Below are 17170 nucleotides of genomic sequence, written 5' to 3' on the forward strand. Positions count from 1 at the left end.
CCACAAGAGAATGCTCTATATGAAGCCAAGTAGGATGATTATTTAAAGAGGAGGGAGTAAACCATATAGAACTTTGTTTTAGTATGAATGCTTTGTGATAGAGAAAAAAGTCAGGCAAGCCAAATCCAGCATTACATTTGGGTATTTTTAATTTTTTATATCCAATACGAGGTGATTTATTGTTCCAGAGAAATTTGGAGAGAAGTCTATCTTTATAGAATTGTAATGGATATTGAATAGGAATCATAGCAAGGGTATAACATTTTTTGGGAGCAATAGTCATTTTAATGGAGTCCATTCTACCCCACCAAGAGAGGTGAAGTGAGGACCACTTAGACGTTTAATCTTTGATATAATTTAGAATAAAATTACTATTTAATGTTAATGTTGCTTTTATGGAGGACGAAAATAAAATACCAAGATATTTTAATTTATCTTTTTGCCAAATAATATCAGCCATGGATAACATATCAGGAGTACAAAAGGTGTTTAAGGGGAAAAATTCAGTTTTATTAATGTTAAGTTTGTAACCAGAAACCATGGAATATTTTGCAATAATTTCTAATAAGGAGGGCATTGAGGATATAGGATCACTAATAAATAACAGTACATCATCAGCATAAGCTAAAGTTTTGATCCTTGATCTTAATACCTTTAATATTAACACATTTTCTTATATGAGTAAGGAAAGGTTCAATTCCAATGAGAAATAATAGTGGAGACAGCCTTGTCTTGTGCCTCTAAAAAGGGAAAACTGACTGGACACTTGGCCATTGATAAATAAACGAGTAGTAGGGGCATAGTACAGAGCAGAAATCATACGAATAAACGAAGTACCAAAATTAAATGATAATAAGGTTTGAAATAAAAATTGCCAATGGATTTTATCAAAAGCTTTCTCTACATCCAAAGCCAAAAATCCTGCGGGGGAAATTAAAGTGGAACTCTGTTCAATAACATGAAATAAGGTTCTTGTGTTATTTGTAGAGTATCTATCCTTCATAAAACCTGATTGATCAAGATGTATAATAGAATCTAGTACAGGGGCCAATCTAGAAGCAAGTATTTTAGCGTACAATTTACAGTCTTGATTAATTAAAGAAATAGGACGATAATTTGAAACAAGAGTGGGGTCTTTATCTGGTTTGGGAAGTACAATAATTAAAGCATTAGTAAAAGAACCTGAAATAGTTCCTGAAGAACCAAAAAAAGTAAAAAGTTGAAATAAATAAGGCAGAAGTTGGGACTGGAACTCTTTATAAAACTCAGCTGGGATACCATCTGGGCCAGGGGACTTATTTTTTTTAATGGATTTAATGGCTGTTAAAATTTCATCTGTAGTAATGGGTAAATCTAGCCCAAGCCTATCCGATTGTCAAATTTTGGGCAAATCACATGTATTTAAAAAAGAGTCCAGTAAGGAGGGATCATGAAAATCGGGCTTATTATATAAAGTAGAGTAAAAATCCAAAAATTCCTTAACAATATCATTGTGAGATATTGCAATTTTACCATGAGGGCCATGAATTGAGGTAATTTGTGTTCTATCTTTTTTTATACGTAAATAATTAGCTAAAAGTTTCCCAGATCTATTGGCATTGAAACAAAATTTAGCCTTAGAATTAGAGATTTGGATACCAGCTCTTGTACTAAGGATTGAGTTAAATTCATATCGAAGTTTTTGTAGCTTGACTTTTAATTGAGGATCAGTGGATGAAATAGAAAGCCTTTCAAATTTCGCAATTTGTTTTTCCAAACTTCTGATATGCGCATTGAATGTTTTATTTTCATAGGCCATAATAGAAATAGTTACACCCCTAATGTAAGCTTTAAAGGTGTCCCATCTATTGACCATAAAAGTGGAATCTTCAGGGTTAAGTAAAAAATAATCGTAAATGGCATTTAAGATTTTAGGCTTATTATGTTCATTAAGAACAATTCCAGTATTCATACGCCATCTAGTTTGGTTTGTAAAAGTTGAAGTTAAATTCAGAATAAAAGAAATCAAGGCATGATCTGAGACATCAATATTACCAATCTTAGGAGTCTTTACAGATTGCACTAGTTGTGTGGAGATTAAGAAAAAATCAATTCTAGAATGTGAATTATGTGGATTAGAGAAAAATGTAAAACATTTTTCTGTAGGGAAATGCAAACGCCAAATGTCAACTAACTTGGTGGTATGAATAAATGATTTAAAAGTATGAAAAACCTTAGGAGTACTAGATATTCTATCTAATAATGGGTCTGCAATAACATTAAAATCACCTCCAACAATTAAAGGAACTGTACCCAACTTTAGAACCTCAGTGGTAATATTAGACCAAAATCTGCAGTAGGACCATAAACATTGAGTAAAAATATGACTGAATCATGAACTTTAATTTTAGCTATAATATATCTTCCATCCGTATCCGAAATTTTACTTAAGACTTGTCAATGTCATTTTTTTGCAACGAAAATAGCCACACCATTTGTTTTACCAATAGCAGGTGACGAAACAATAGTATCCACCCATTTTTTTTCATATAATTTAAGATTTTGTCATCTATATGAGTCTCTTGAACAAAACAAATATCTGCCTTACAACTACCTAAATAATCTAAAAATTTTGTACGCTTAACTGGATGACGTAAACCTTTAACATTTAGTGAAACAACTTTAATATTGTGAACATTAGCCATAATGAAGAGAGAAAGAATAAAAAATCAAGAAGAGGAGAGGAAGAAAAAGAACAACAATAAGAGAAAATAGTAGCTCCTGATCTAGTAAAAGGACAGAAAAGAACGAGAGAACGACAAACAGAGTACAGAAATATCAAGGATGAAACGCACATACGCTTTACAAGCATGACGAGCCGTTGGAGCCCAATGTAGTAATAAACCATTAATCTGTCAGAAAATGCGTAAATTAGCTATAAGTATTAGAGTCATGAGTATCCATGGAATGCTGTGAACGCTGATCCAAAAACTGACGCAAGTCATCAGGACGCTGAAAAGATTTTGAAAGGTTGTCCTTCCAGATACGCATTGTTGAAGAGTCAAAAAGACCATATTTGAACCCAAGACTTCGCAGTTGAGGACGAAGAGCAGTAAATTCCTTGCGAATTGAAACTGTTTCCTTAGCAAAGTCCTGATGAATAAAAATGTTATTCCCATTGACCATCAAGGAAGGAATCTCTCGTGCTGCCTTTCGAATCAAAACCAAATGATGATGCCTGAGGACTTTGAAAATCATTTGACGAGGTTTAGTATGTTGAGGATTGCGATGTGAAGGAATTCTGTGGGCCTTGTCAATCTCAGATTTTTCTGGAAATTTAATTTGTAGAAGGCCAGGAATCAGATTTCCCAAATATAATCTGCAGTTGCCACCCTCCACATCCTCTGGTAAATTAAAAATGCGTAAATTGTATTGTCTGTTACGATTTTCCATATCTAGAAGTCGGGTAGACAAAGGTGATATTTTTGCTACAAGAGGAGTAAAAGTCTCAAGCTTAGCCTTATTATCTTGTATTTTAATTGCATTATCAGAGATTTTCATTGACAGACTCGCCATTTCTTTTCGAACATGTTTAATCTCTGAGGCAATAGAATCTGTGTTGACACGTGCTTGAATTTCCTCTAAAATTAAGGGTAATGAAGGTTCTGATGACTCTACCGCCTTTGTTTTAATTGGCGGAGGTGAAACCTGCTGCTTCCTTTTAGGATGAATAGTATTTTTATTATCCATGTTCTTTTAATATCAAAAGTAGAATAATAAAAAATAAAGAAATCGCAAAAATAATAGCAAAAATGCAAGAAAATGAAAGAAAATATACTGCAACAGTGAGAAAATCCTTATTAGAGCTGGTGCAGCAGCTACAATGGGCTATGGGAGTGGCTAGGCCCAAGCCAGGCCCGTTCCTTAAGGATTGCTCCGCCCCCCTGACTGACAAAGCTGGGAATACCTGGAGGCAGAGCTGGAAGCAGAGGCTGGAGACAAAGAAACGCCACTAACACCGTCCAAGTCCTTGAAAAATCACAGCATTCCACAGGTATAGACCCTATAAGCGAAGCGACCTCATTTTTGCCGTAATGTTGACAGAATCGGCGTTATTTATGTTAAAAACGGGCAAGAAAGCGCCGGAGGTCATTAGGCGGCGGCCATCTTGCTTCGCGCGCTCGTTCGTCTCCCAATGAGTATGCATTTTAATTTTATATGTTATGTTATCCCGATTTGCAACGCACATTCTCACCCAGGAGGGTCAACTGCTTCTGAGCAGGTGTGAGTCCACCTAAATCTGAAAAGCGAGGTCTTCAGCCTTTTGCAGAATTCAAGAAGTGAGGAGGAGACTCTTATGAGTAGTGGCAGGTCATTCCATGCTTTAGGAGCTCGTCTGTTGGATCTGGTTTTCTATATTGGTGGGATGTGAGCAAGGCGTGGGTGTTAGTCCTAGCTCTGTTGGCCACCAGGTGGAGTCCCATTATGAAGTGCACTTCCGAAGATCTCGATTTTGGTTTTGTCGCTGCTCAGCTTCAGATAGTTGATCTTTATTCAGTGGACAATTTCAATCATGCAGGCACTGAACTTGATCCACATTCCGGATGTCTATTCCATATGGGAGAGAATGAGTTGCATATGTCATCGGTGTAGGAGAGGATGTGGATGTCGTGAGAGTGTATAATGCTGGCTAGAGGGACCATGTATGCATTGAAGAGGGTTAGGCTCAGGAAGAATCCTTGCTGGTCCAGTTAGGAAGGAGCAGATCCATTAGATTCCAATGTCGTGTACGCATTGGATGAGGATGGGGTGGGAGACTGTGTCAAACGCTGTCAAGAGGTCCAGGAGGATGAGGGCCACTGTGTTTCCTTGTTCCAGGCAAATGCAAATGCCATCTGTGGTGGTGATGAGGGCAGTTTCTGTGCTGTGGTTGGGTTGAAACCAGACTGAGTGGTGTTGAGGAGTTGGCGGTCATTGAGGTATTCAGTGAGGTACCTGTTCAACAGAAAATCATGATACCTTGGCAGTGAATGCTAGCAGGGGGATCAGTCTGTAATTGGAGAGCGTTGAGGGGTTCGTGGAGGGTTTCTTCAGCAATGCATGTTTCCAAGCATCTGGGATGGTCTTGTCACGGTGGAAGTGTTCAGAATGGGTGTGAGCATGGCGCTGAGGGATTGCAGTACTCTGGTGCAGCTGTGGTGGGAGCAAGTGGTGCAGCGGTTCCCAATCTGTGTGCCGCGGCACCCTGTGCGCCATCAAAACTAGCCAAGGGTGCCACAAACAGATGTGCACCAAGCACACATTTTGGGATCTCTTTGACTGGGTTACACTTCCCACACCCATTCCTCCTCAGGTCCCATCTCTCGTCTCGCCTGCGCTTCATGTCCAGCAAGGTGTGCTGCAGGTGGGGGCTCCACTGCTTGATGTCAGCCGCGCTCCCACCACCGCTCCTGAAAGTGGCAAATTCTAGAAGAGCAGCTGAAGCCTTATCCGCAGAGCATGGAGCAAGGGTGTCCACTTGCCAGCACCGGCAGCAGTGCCTCAGTCACCTGGGGAGGCTGATAACATGCGGGCGGCTGGCGTTGCGGGATCAGTGCATCGGACCGGGAGCATTGGGGAAACCCGGGGAAAGTTGCTGGCTGACTCATAGGCGCCTCAGGCAGACTGTGGCTGCTGTTGGTCATGCTGCTTGGAGGGCGCGGAAACAGTCCTCCTCCCCCACAGGTAAGAGACGTTGCGCGCCCCTTACTAGGCAGTCTGAGAGTCCCCAACTAGCCCTATGAACTCCATGGAAGAGGGGAGGTGGAGAACCACCAGAGCTCACCTTCAGCTCTAACGGGGAGGAGGGCTTTCCGGGGGCCCCAGGGAGTAGTTGTGGTTGGTGCTGTGCATGCAGTACAGAATGCTGAGCACAGGTGTTTTTAGGTTTGAGTGGCCAGTGAAGCCCTTGCATTGAGGCCGACCCGTGGGATTTTGGGTGTGCGTGTGCTCATGGTGATCAAAGTAGGCAGAGCCAGCAACTTCTGCCATGTGTCCTGCATGAGTTTTGGAGAGGGGGTTCCTGGTCATCCTGGCAGTGATTTGAAGGCTGTTGTGGTGAGGGGGCGCCTTATAGCTGAGCTCCTCCCGGGGATACCCCTCCCATGGCCTCTATTCCAATCGCTATGGGGCTCCTTTATTGCCTGTCCCAGGTAGTGCAGAGTGGAGGGGAACACTTACACTCCACCAGTGTAAATTGAATGTTTGTGCTTCTCCACTAGTGTAAATTGAATGTTTGTGCTTCTAAATTAGTGTTCTGTTAACAAACAGTGTGTGCCCCCCTTAAAAAAAGCCGAGGTACATTCAGAGAGCCCGGTATTTATAACAAAACATGTAGTAGGCAGGTTTACTCTAACTCAGCTGTTTTTTTCATTTTCCTGTATCTTCAGATGCGATGGCGAATCAGGGCGCAGTACTTTTATTTAGTCCACCGCCCCACCTCCCAATATTATTGCAATAGGTGGGATATCATTTGGCATCCGCCCCATTAAGTAGACCTTCTCTGAACTGTAACCACTGACATAGTACTGTAGAGAGCCCCCGCTCAACCCCCATATGTTACCCTGTCTGAGTAGCCTGCCCCTAAGAGTCAGATGTAGGTGAAACAACTAGATTTAAAAATAAAATGAGAAACAGATGATAGCAGGACTGCTCCCAGCCACATTGCACACTTGTTGAACACATGCAAAAGTTTTGCTTTGCTTTATTTGCTTCCTAGTGCCTAACATGCCAGAGTGCGTTCGCTTTGGTGTGGTTCAAGCAGGTGATGGACGGAGCGCTCAAACTTTTCAGACATTCACCCCCAGTCACAGATCTGGGTTGAATCCATCATTGTTCTTTAGCTCACTTCGCCACCACCAGTTCAGACACAGCCATATGCAAATCAGTCTTGACCCTGTTCCTTATGGGAACAGTCCAGCCCGAACTGCCAAGCCAGGTCTTCCCTGGACCGGAAAACGCATCCTGGGATCTCCTCGTGTTTGCTTCATTTATTTTAACATCAGACAATTTTCACACACTAACAGCCCCAAAAGTGCAACTCTTGTGTTGCGTCTTCTGTTGAATGTGGCATAATTTTCAATCACCAGACCTAAACTCTGGGTTAGCTGAAGTCACAGTGAATTATTGCACTAAATCCCCCCCCCCCCAAGGCAGCTCCCCGCCTACGGAGAGCCACTGAGGTCACAGATTTTTGAAGGGCACAACACCCTACACCTTTTTTGCTAATACACTGACATGCAATGGCTTGCCAGTGCCTCACAGTGGACCATCGTATACTCGTTACTAGTCCTGGCAGCGGAGGCGAAACTGCTAAATGCAACGATGAGACTTCCACGCGGTAATGAATGCCGCTCTACTGCTGCAACTGGGAATAAAAAGTCAGGGTGAAGCATATACCCAGGGCCCAGTATACCTACACTGTCTCATTTGTTCTTAGTTCATAACATTGTACTTTATCAAACTTTCTTTTCATGTATTTTTGTAAAAACATCCCTTTTTAAGTGTACTTGTAAATATGCATGGGCACTCTAATTACCAACCACAGAAAAAAGTGTCTTCTCCTTCAACATGCTAGAGGCAGTTTTTTAAAACAAAAAATAGTTGTAAAAAATTGCACATGCAGAACCCAGTTCTGAGGAGTATTGTTTCTGGCTTAACCAATTAAAGTTTTTTATTAAACAATTGTTATATTTTTATTGTGTTACGTCTATGATTATAATACTTTCATCGGCTTCATTCCAGTTAGTTTGAGGGAGAAAAATGGAACTACTACTACCGAGGCCAGGCTTACATCCCCCCCCACCCGCCCCCAAAAAAGTAACATAATGGAGAGCTGCAGCCAATAGGTCATGGGAGCTATTGGTTGAAAAAGTTTGGGAACCACTGGTCGCGGTGGGACCCCGAGTGGATGGAATTCATGGTAGTGGCGGTTTCTTCTGGAGTGATAACGGGCCATGTGGTTAGCACTGGTCCTTGGTTAAGATTTGGAGGCTTTTGACGAGGTCCGTCAGGTCCAGTTGCGGGTTGAAGTTACTGTAAATGATGGTGTGAATGGCAGTGATTTTGACGCTGGAGAATTGAGAGATTGTTGCAGAGGTCCTGCGAGCAGGGGACCGAGTTGGAGGCAAAACCCTTCACGGTGGTGAAGATTTCTTTGTTTCTGTTGGTGCTTGCATCAATGTGGTCCTCCAATGCGGCATGTTTGGTGCTCCAGATCAGTTGATGGTAGCGTCTCAGGCTGATTTTGAAGTTGCTTCTGTTTGCATTGTCCTGGCTCAACCTGTCCTTAAGCATGCCTTGAGGCACCAACATCTGGCATTTTAAACAAGCCAGGTGCCCCGAGAGACTCCTGGTGTGCCCTCGTACACCTTCAGCATGCCCCTGTATTCTTGAGGTTCTTCAGAGACCCCCAGACTGCTCCCTAATGTGCACTTATAGGACCTTGGAGTGTCCTCAGTTACCTCTAGCATTCTGCCAAGAGACCCTGAGCCTGTCCTTAGTCACCACCAGATTGGCCAACCCCCCGCCTGTCCTTACAGACCCTGATATGCCCTCAGACATGTCCAGCAGGCCTCGTTCCAACCTAAGAGAGTGTCAGCTAGACATCAGCTCTCCTCCAGACAAAACCAGCTGCCCTTCAGAGAGCGCCCTCCAGGCTCTGTATACATACTGGGCCCTTATACACATTCTGCTACTACCAAGTGTACAGAGCTTAAGGATACATTACACGTAGGGGGACTTGCATGCCTGTGTCGTCACTCTCTTTGCATGCAAACTAAGGCAAGTCCTCATAAAATAAACTGTCACCAAATATTTTAAGACTTGAGTTAAAGTAGTAAATCATAGTAAATAACCCCACCCTGGAATATTTGGAAGTATATCTCTGCCTTCCCTTTATTATTGAGGGGATGATGGGAACTATGGTTATTTCTGGGAGGCCTGGGCTTATGCGTGAGCGTAAACAATTTACACCACGGTTACAGTTTATAGCAGTTCCTTGCCAATAATTATGACCTGGTGCTGCAACCTCAAACAGAACAGGGAGCAGTGGGTTTGTGAATGTCTGTAACATAAAAGTCAGAAAGCAGAAAAAAAAGAAATATTACCATGTGTCTTTCCTCAGACAAATCCAGCTGCAGCCAACGTCGCCAGCCCAAAACCCGCAAGAATGATATTTGAGCGGGAATTAAACCGCCTCAGCAATATGGCTGTGGAATGTCGGGTTTGGTTAATATATTTGCACATTTATTGAGTGTTAGTCCCAGGCAAGGATTGACCTCATTTCATCTCCTCGCAGGCGCCGGCAGAGGGCGCTGAGTCAACCCTGCCTTGAACTTTAATGGAGCATGTCTAACACCCGGGGGCTGAAGTTTGAACTGCAGGCCTGTTGTCAGGGACAAGGTTATCGCAGCCTCCCCGCTCAAGCCAAGTGCGGCTTGAACAGTATTCAAGCCCTGGGGAGGAACAAGAAGGAAGCCAAGCAAATCTGAAACAGGTGCAGTATTTCCTGGACATTCAGACTGCACATGCTCATAAGGGGACAAAATACCGAAAGGTAAGTGCATATGGGGAAGTATAGATTTACCATTTTTAACTCATCTACATACATTGAAGATGTATATTGCAAAGCTATGTGGAGTTAAGTATAGAAAATCTAGACTTAACTATTAATATTTTATTTTCGATATTTTGTCCTCGAAATTGTGTGCCAGTGTCAGTAATCCAGGTGCACACCTTCCTGCTCCCCCCAAAATCTCCTGAAAGCCAACTTGATCCCCTATCCCATTAGCCAGTGTTCAAGCTCTGTAGTATCCCTTGGGTACTTTTTTTCTGGTTTAGCTGGTTGACAGAAATCTTTCGCTAACCAAGTGCAGCATCGAGAAACCAGACCACCCTACCCTGTTATATATCTGTTAACATGGACAGTAATCACAGCTAGGCAGCTGCCTTACGCCCTCGGTTGCACGTGTCTTCTAGCGCCTCCAACCCCGCCCCCAGCACCACTTGTCTGCATGATGTAAGGGCCCACACTGGTCACTATCAAAGGCTGGGCCTGAAGTGAAGGAAAGGAAGCGTAGTTTATAAAATACGGCCTAAGGTCATTTTTACACCATAGCCTCCTGCCAAACAGTGCCACTTAGTTCAACGCTACCTATCCTGCCCCTCAGCAACGCCCCTTTTAAAACCCTTTCAAGGCCTACAGGCCTTGCCTAAATCAGTAACCCCAATCTACCTCGAACCACCATTTTCCACAGTCCTATTGTGTCTGTCCTAGATCCCTTCGGCTTCACCCCAACCTTTCTTCCCAGCACACCCCTTTTTAGGTCTCGCATGACCCAGCTCATGCACTGGTCTGTCGAGACATTTTGTGAGGGCTCCGAAAAGTGCTACCAGGCCAGCCTAGAGCTACAGTGCATGTGCGCGGGCGTGCAGGTCGCGCTTTACCGCGATTACTTTCACTTTCGCGGCCGCGCGCCCACTTTGATGTTTGATCGCGATCACTTTCGTGGCCGCACGGCCGCTTTGATGTTCTCCGTGAGGCTTCAATAGATTGCAGCAGCTACAACAAGCATTGGCATAGCCAATAGGTCTCGCTTTTGGGACCTTATAAGTGTTTAGTTATGCAACTGTTGCATGGCTAAACATTTATAAGGTCCCAAAGGCGAGACCTATTGGCTATGCCAATGCTTATTCCAACTCTCTCCTAGCACCTACACCCCTAATATGTCCTGCAGTGGACGCCTACATAATTACCACATTCCATAAAACGCCATTTACATTGCTCACCTGTGATCATCGCTTCCCACTACGTACCCTTGACAATTAAACCCTACTTTTTCTGACCCTCCTATCCCAACCTCTACTTCTTAACCTCTCTGTTCTTTGGAAATTGTTCTGACACCTGGCCTGCTCCTTTCTAAGTACTTCCAACCACAAATTTCAATAAGCCACAGCTCTCCTATTCATGCAACCCCCAAAGCTCCAGCAATGGACACCTCCTACCCCTTCCACTCTCAGCACCAGCCCCACGTAACCCAACCACTACACACCCTTAGTCGCACGTGTAATACGCTCTTCCCTGCAGTTGGCGCTGTGTGTCCTGCACCCCCTCCTTACTCTCCCTTGTCTATTGCCAGGTGCTCATCAACCTGGGCCCACGATCTCATTGCCCCATCTCCATTTTCCTTTCTAGACCCACCCTTGAAACATCTACAGCGATGTGCTCCACTCACGAATGGCTCCTACCAGCACTCCCTGCAGGCCATGTTCTTTGGCAGCACAATGCTCCTGCTAATGTGCAAAAATCCAGATGCACAAGCCAACTGTGGGCCTCTTGACATAAGGTCCTTCACTACCAAAGCTTCTTGGCTCAGAAAGATAGATGTCCTAAGCCTGCTCCCGCCACAGACTGGTCTCCTACCTGAGTCTATCCTTTAACAGAGGCAATTAATGGGCGTCCTGGTGGCCTCGTGGTATGAATAACCATGTACAAGACACAAAGGTGTTTGCTGTGGCATTTCACTCGCCTGTTAAGATGATGTATATTAAAGAAGGTGGTTCATTGAGTTTGAAGACACAAGTTACGTGTCCAAGCCTTGTTTCTCAGTCGGTGCAGAGCTCACTGCCTGATGATGAAGAACTCCACCTTATCTCTGCTTCTCACAGTGGTTCAGCTTTCAATCGTGAGTGCTTAGAAGTGATATTCCCACATAGAGGGCGCTGTTATGAAAGTAATAGTGAGAAAAAGTAGAGTAAATTGTCCCACTGACTCTTGAAGATCAGTTTCCTCTTGGCTTCTCTTCCATCTCCCCTTCCCCAGTGATTGTCTCTGTGCTACACGAGTCATTCAACTTAACTTATAGTTGTTTTACTTCTATTAAGGAGATATATAAGTATAAAAAAGACGATTACACTAATTTTTAATCCTTTTTTTAAATTGAGAAACACACTGCATGATGATGTCGCTAACATTATACAAACCAATATGGATCCCTGGTGCAGAAGATTGGATTAGAGACACAGAGGTGGCACTTGAAACATCCCACAATTTAGAGGAAACGTACTTTTATAAAAAATAATACATTTGATATAATTTAATACTTATTAAATACATTGCCTATAGAAATTGCAGAACCTTTTTAGAAAAGGCTTAATAAGCTATGTTTATGTATCAGATTTTATAAAGCGCTACTTTACCTCGGGGTGGTCTTGGCGCTGGTGAGGATGAGTGCAGCAGACGCCTTCTTTCTACCAACTGGCAAGTAACCCGGTTTTGTATTGCTTTCTACATGGTCAGTGCTCCCTCGATAGAGGCAAGTGTGAAGAGAGGTTTCCCAGAAGTGGAAATTTAGGACAAAAAAAGCCTTTAGACCAACTTCTGCGTCTTGAAACGAGTATCAACTGTCTTATATCCTGATTACAAGAAGGAAGGCACCAGCTGGCCTATGACCTGCAATTCTCCAAAAAAGTGTTCTATGCACCCTATCCCGGGGACCCGTTGGGGATTGCAGCGCCGGCCCAACGAGGAGCAACTGCCCGATGATGAAGCATGACACCCCTTGGGGTGTGTGAGGGCAACAAGAGGCAAGACACGTTCTTCCCCTCATTTGGTGGGTCCAGTTAACCTAGAATCTTCCCCCTTTTTTCTTTAAGCATATGGGTGTCTATCTGCACCCTATTGTTGGAACAGTGTCCTTTCAGTTTTGTTACATGTAATCGTGGGAGCACGGACACTGGACCATTAACTGGCTCTCAGGTCCCCCCCCCCCCTTTTTTTGATAGTATTAATGCACGGCGGCTCTGCCGAGGGACCAATTATCTTTACTATCCCTTCTATTTCTCAACTCTTTTTCCACACGAGTCCTTGGTATCACCAGGATGGGAGGTTCTCAGGGATACACTATAGAAACTTACTAAGGGTGTATGAATATTGGTGACCTTCCCCCCTTCTTTGTCCCCCCCCCCCCCCCTTTTCCCCCCCTTTTCCTCCACTTCTTTTACCTACCTCCTACTATAACGACAGGCTTACATGGATCTGGTATTTTTACACGTGTGAGGTTTGGGTACAACACCCTGTTTAAGAAGTCACCAGTAATATAAGGTACTTTAATGTTTGACATAAGTCGCTGATATGAGACTGTCCCTGGAGGGCTCCCTTATCGTTCCTTGTAATTTCCAGCTCACATAGGAGCACACACTTCTCCGGTGTACGCAGTTACCTGTATACTGGTTTGTGGCTCAACGTATTCCCTCAGACTGCCTTGTTAATTAGTCTCCACTCGGGATGTCGATGCGCTGGGGATTAGCATTCCCCGGCCACGCATGCGCATTGGGGCCAGTTTGTACGCATGCGCCGTCCCCATATGGGACAGAGGAACACCCCGGAACTAGAGCACGCCCACGGCACCTATGCGCTTTGTTTTTTCTTTAAATTCTTCCGTCGCGCGGCCACTGCTGCTCATTTGACTTGGCGACGGCAAACGATAGGTGCATGGGCGCTGGCTTGTGTGATATCTTGTGAGTAAGACATTGAACGATGAGGATGTGCGACCTAATTTTCAACTTTGAGCCTAATGCTCGTACCTTTGGATGTATATTTATTATCGATATACATACTTTTGTTATGTCTGTTTTTGCTAGCCCGGCATGGTGCGGGCGTCTACCGCCCACAGTCTTTGGAGCGAGTGCTGTTTATTTGGGAGGTAAGGACTTCCTCTAGAAAGGTGTAGGTTTCTCTGATGGAGGTTATTGACCCTTCTGGGGACTTGGTGGGGCTAAGGGTACCCTAGTTTCATTAAGGGGTGGGCTAGTACTCTTCCTCCCCACAGTGTGGGCCCCTTGATAATGCTGGCTCACCATATTACGGCCCTGAGCCTTTCCTACATGTCCTGTGTTTAATTAGGGGATACCTTACCCCTCTGTGGTCTCGTGCTGTTTTCTTTTCTCTTTTTTTTTTTTTTGGGGCATTGGTATGTGGCGCACACAGCTGTGGCACACTATGCTGCATTAAGCAACGCTAATGCACATCCGATGTACTTTCTTTCTTTTCCTTTCTGTTCTAGGTTGTGATCAGGAGCAGTACAATGACCCGCCCTGACATGTATAATGGGTATTTATCTTTTAACATTCCTTCACGTGCACTTCACTACACTCTTCAATCCTGGTCCTGAAGAAGCGCCAACGACCGTTTATGGCAACAGAGGCGTGAAACATGTTGACCATTTCTATGATACCGCGGCACAAATGTGCCCCTTGGGATGATACTCAATCTATGAGCTTTTATTCTGACAAGGGTGCTGCTATACACTATAATTTTGTCAGGCCACCCTTGGTCAATTTTAAACCACGATGCACGCACTTTGTTACCCGTATTTTGGACCCACACCCCACATACCCACATGCACCATCCGGCATGTCTCAAAAGATCTCCGCCAAAGTGACCCTTCGGGGGACCCGTTGGGGATTGCAGCGCCGGCCCAACGAGGAGCAACTGCCCGATGATGAAGCATGACACCCCTTGGGGTGTGTGAGGGCAACAAGAGGCAAGACACGTTCTTCCCCTCATTTGGTGGGTCCAGTTAACCTAGAATCTTCCCCCTTTTTTCTTTAAGCATATGGGTGTCTATCTGCACCCTATTGTTGGAACAGTGTCCTTTCAGTTTTGTTACATGTAATCGTGGGAGCACGGACACTGGACCATTAACTGGCTCTCAGGTCCCCCCCCCCCCTTTTTTTGATAGTATTAATGCACGGCGGCTCTGCCGAGGGACCAATTATCTTTACTATCCCTTCTATTTCTCAACTCTTTTTCCACACGAGTCCTTGGTATCACCAGGATGGGAGGTTCTCAGGGATACACTATAGAAACTTACTAAGGGTGTATGAATATTGGTGACCTTCCCCCCTTCTTTGTCCCCCCCCCCCCCCCTTTTCCCCCCCTTTTCCTCCACTTCTTTTACCTACCTCCTACTATAACGACAGGCTTACATGGATCTGGTATTTTTACACGTGTGAGGTTTGGGTACAACACCCTGTTTAAGAAGTCACCAGTAATATAAGGTACTTTAATGTTTGACATAAGTCGCTGATATGAGACTGTCCCTGGAGGGCTCCCTTATCGTTCCTTGTAATTTCCAGCTCACATAGGAGCACACACTTCTCCGGTGTACGCAGTTACCTGTATACTGGTTTGTGGCTCAACGTATTCCCTCAGACTGCCTTGTTAATTAGTCTCCACTCGGGATGTCGATGCGCTGGGGATTAGCATTCCCCGGCCACGCATGCGCATTGGGGCCAGTTTGTACGCATGCGCCGTCCCCATATGGGACAGAGGAACACCCCGGAACTAGAGCACGCCCACGGCACCTATGCGCTTTGTTTTTTCTTTAAATTCTTCCGTCGCGCGGCCACTGCTGCTCATTTGACTTGGCGACGGCAAACGATAGGTGCATGGGCGCTGGCTTGTGTGATATCTTGTGAGTAAGACATTGAACGATGAGGATGTGCGACCTAATTTTCAACTTTGAGCCTAATGCTCGTACCTTTGGATGTATATTTATTATCGATATACATACTTTTGTTATGTCTGTTTTTGCTAGCCCGGCATGGTGCGGGCGTCTACCGCCCACAGTCTTTGGAGCGAGTGCTGTTTATTTGGGAGGTAAGGACTTCCTCTAGAAAGGTGTAGGTTTCTCTGATGGAGGTTATTGACCCTTCTGGGGACTTGGTGGGGCTAAGGGTACCCTAGTTTCATTAAGGGGTGGGCTAGTACTCTTCCTCCCCACAGTGTGGGCCCCTTGATAATGCTGGCTCACCATATTACGGCCCTGAGCCTTTCCTACATGTCCTGTGTTTAATTAGGGGATACCTTACCCCTCTGTGGTCTCGTGCTGTTTTCTTTTCTCTTTTTTTTTTTGGGGCATTGGTATGTGGCGCACACAGCTGTGGCACACTATGCTGCATTAAGCAACGCTAATGCACATCCGATGTACTTTCTTTCTTTTCCTTTCTGTTCTAGGTTGTGATCAGGAGCAGTACAATGACCCGCCCTGACATGTATAATGGGTATTTATCTTTTAACATTCCTTCACGTGCACTTCACTACACTCTTCAATCCTGGTCCTGAAGAAGCGCCAACGACCGTTTATGGCAACAGAGGCGTGAAACATGTTGACCATTTCTATGATACCGCGGCACAAATGTGCCCCTTGGGATGATACTCAATCTATGAGCTTTTATTCTGACAAGGGTGCTGCTATACACTATAATTTTGTCAGGCCACCCTTGGTCAATTTTAAACCACGATGCACGCACTTTGTTACCCGTATTTTGGACCCACACCCCACATACCCACATGCACCATCCGGCATGTCTCAAAAGATCTCCGCCAAAGTGACCCTTCGGGGGACCCGTTGGGGATTGCAGCGCCGGCCCAACGAGGAGCAACTGCCCGATGATGAAGCATGACACCCCTTGGGGTGTGTGAGGGCAACAAGAGGCAAGACACGTTCTTCCCCTCATTTGGTGGGTCCAGTTAACCTAGAATCTTCCCCCTTTTTTCTTTAAGCATATGGGTGTCTATCTGCACCCTATTGTTGGAACAGTGTCCTTTCAGTTTTGTTACATGCTTTAGAAAGAATACACAGTTGTAGGAGAGCCAGGTGTGGGTTAAAAAAAACAGACAGCGGGTGGATTTAACAGAACGGAGAGGGGCAGTGGGGAAACAGAGCCACAGCTGGAGTAGGACAGGGGAGAAACATAGGGATTGCAGAGACATGCACTCTTTGAGAGTGCATGTCCAAAAGTAAAAAACAAGTAACTGGAGGTGCTTGCGGCCAGTGGAAGGACACTGGCTGCAGACAGGAAGCTGTACTTGGTCCATGCTCCATGGCAGGGATGAAGACTCGAAGCCCAGGAGGAGGCAAGGCGAGGAAGAGGCTCTAAATAATAAGATGCATTGAAATGAAAGTGACTTCAGAGCCAACCAATGGTAAGTAATGGGCTGGCTCTAAGCCCCTTTAAAGATTTAATTTTGTTTACAAGATATTTTGGAAATACAGATCAAGTGCTGTTCAGGAGAAATCTAAAAACCACAGCATTATGGTCTCAGTGTCTGACAGCTTACAACCTACTTGCTCAGGCTGCAAACATT

Source organism: Triturus cristatus, chromosome 10 (assembly GCF_964204655.1).
Source record: "Triturus cristatus chromosome 10, aTriCri1.1, whole genome shotgun sequence".
NCBI classification, from domain to species: domain Eukaryota; kingdom Metazoa; phylum Chordata; class Amphibia; order Caudata; family Salamandridae; genus Triturus; species Triturus cristatus.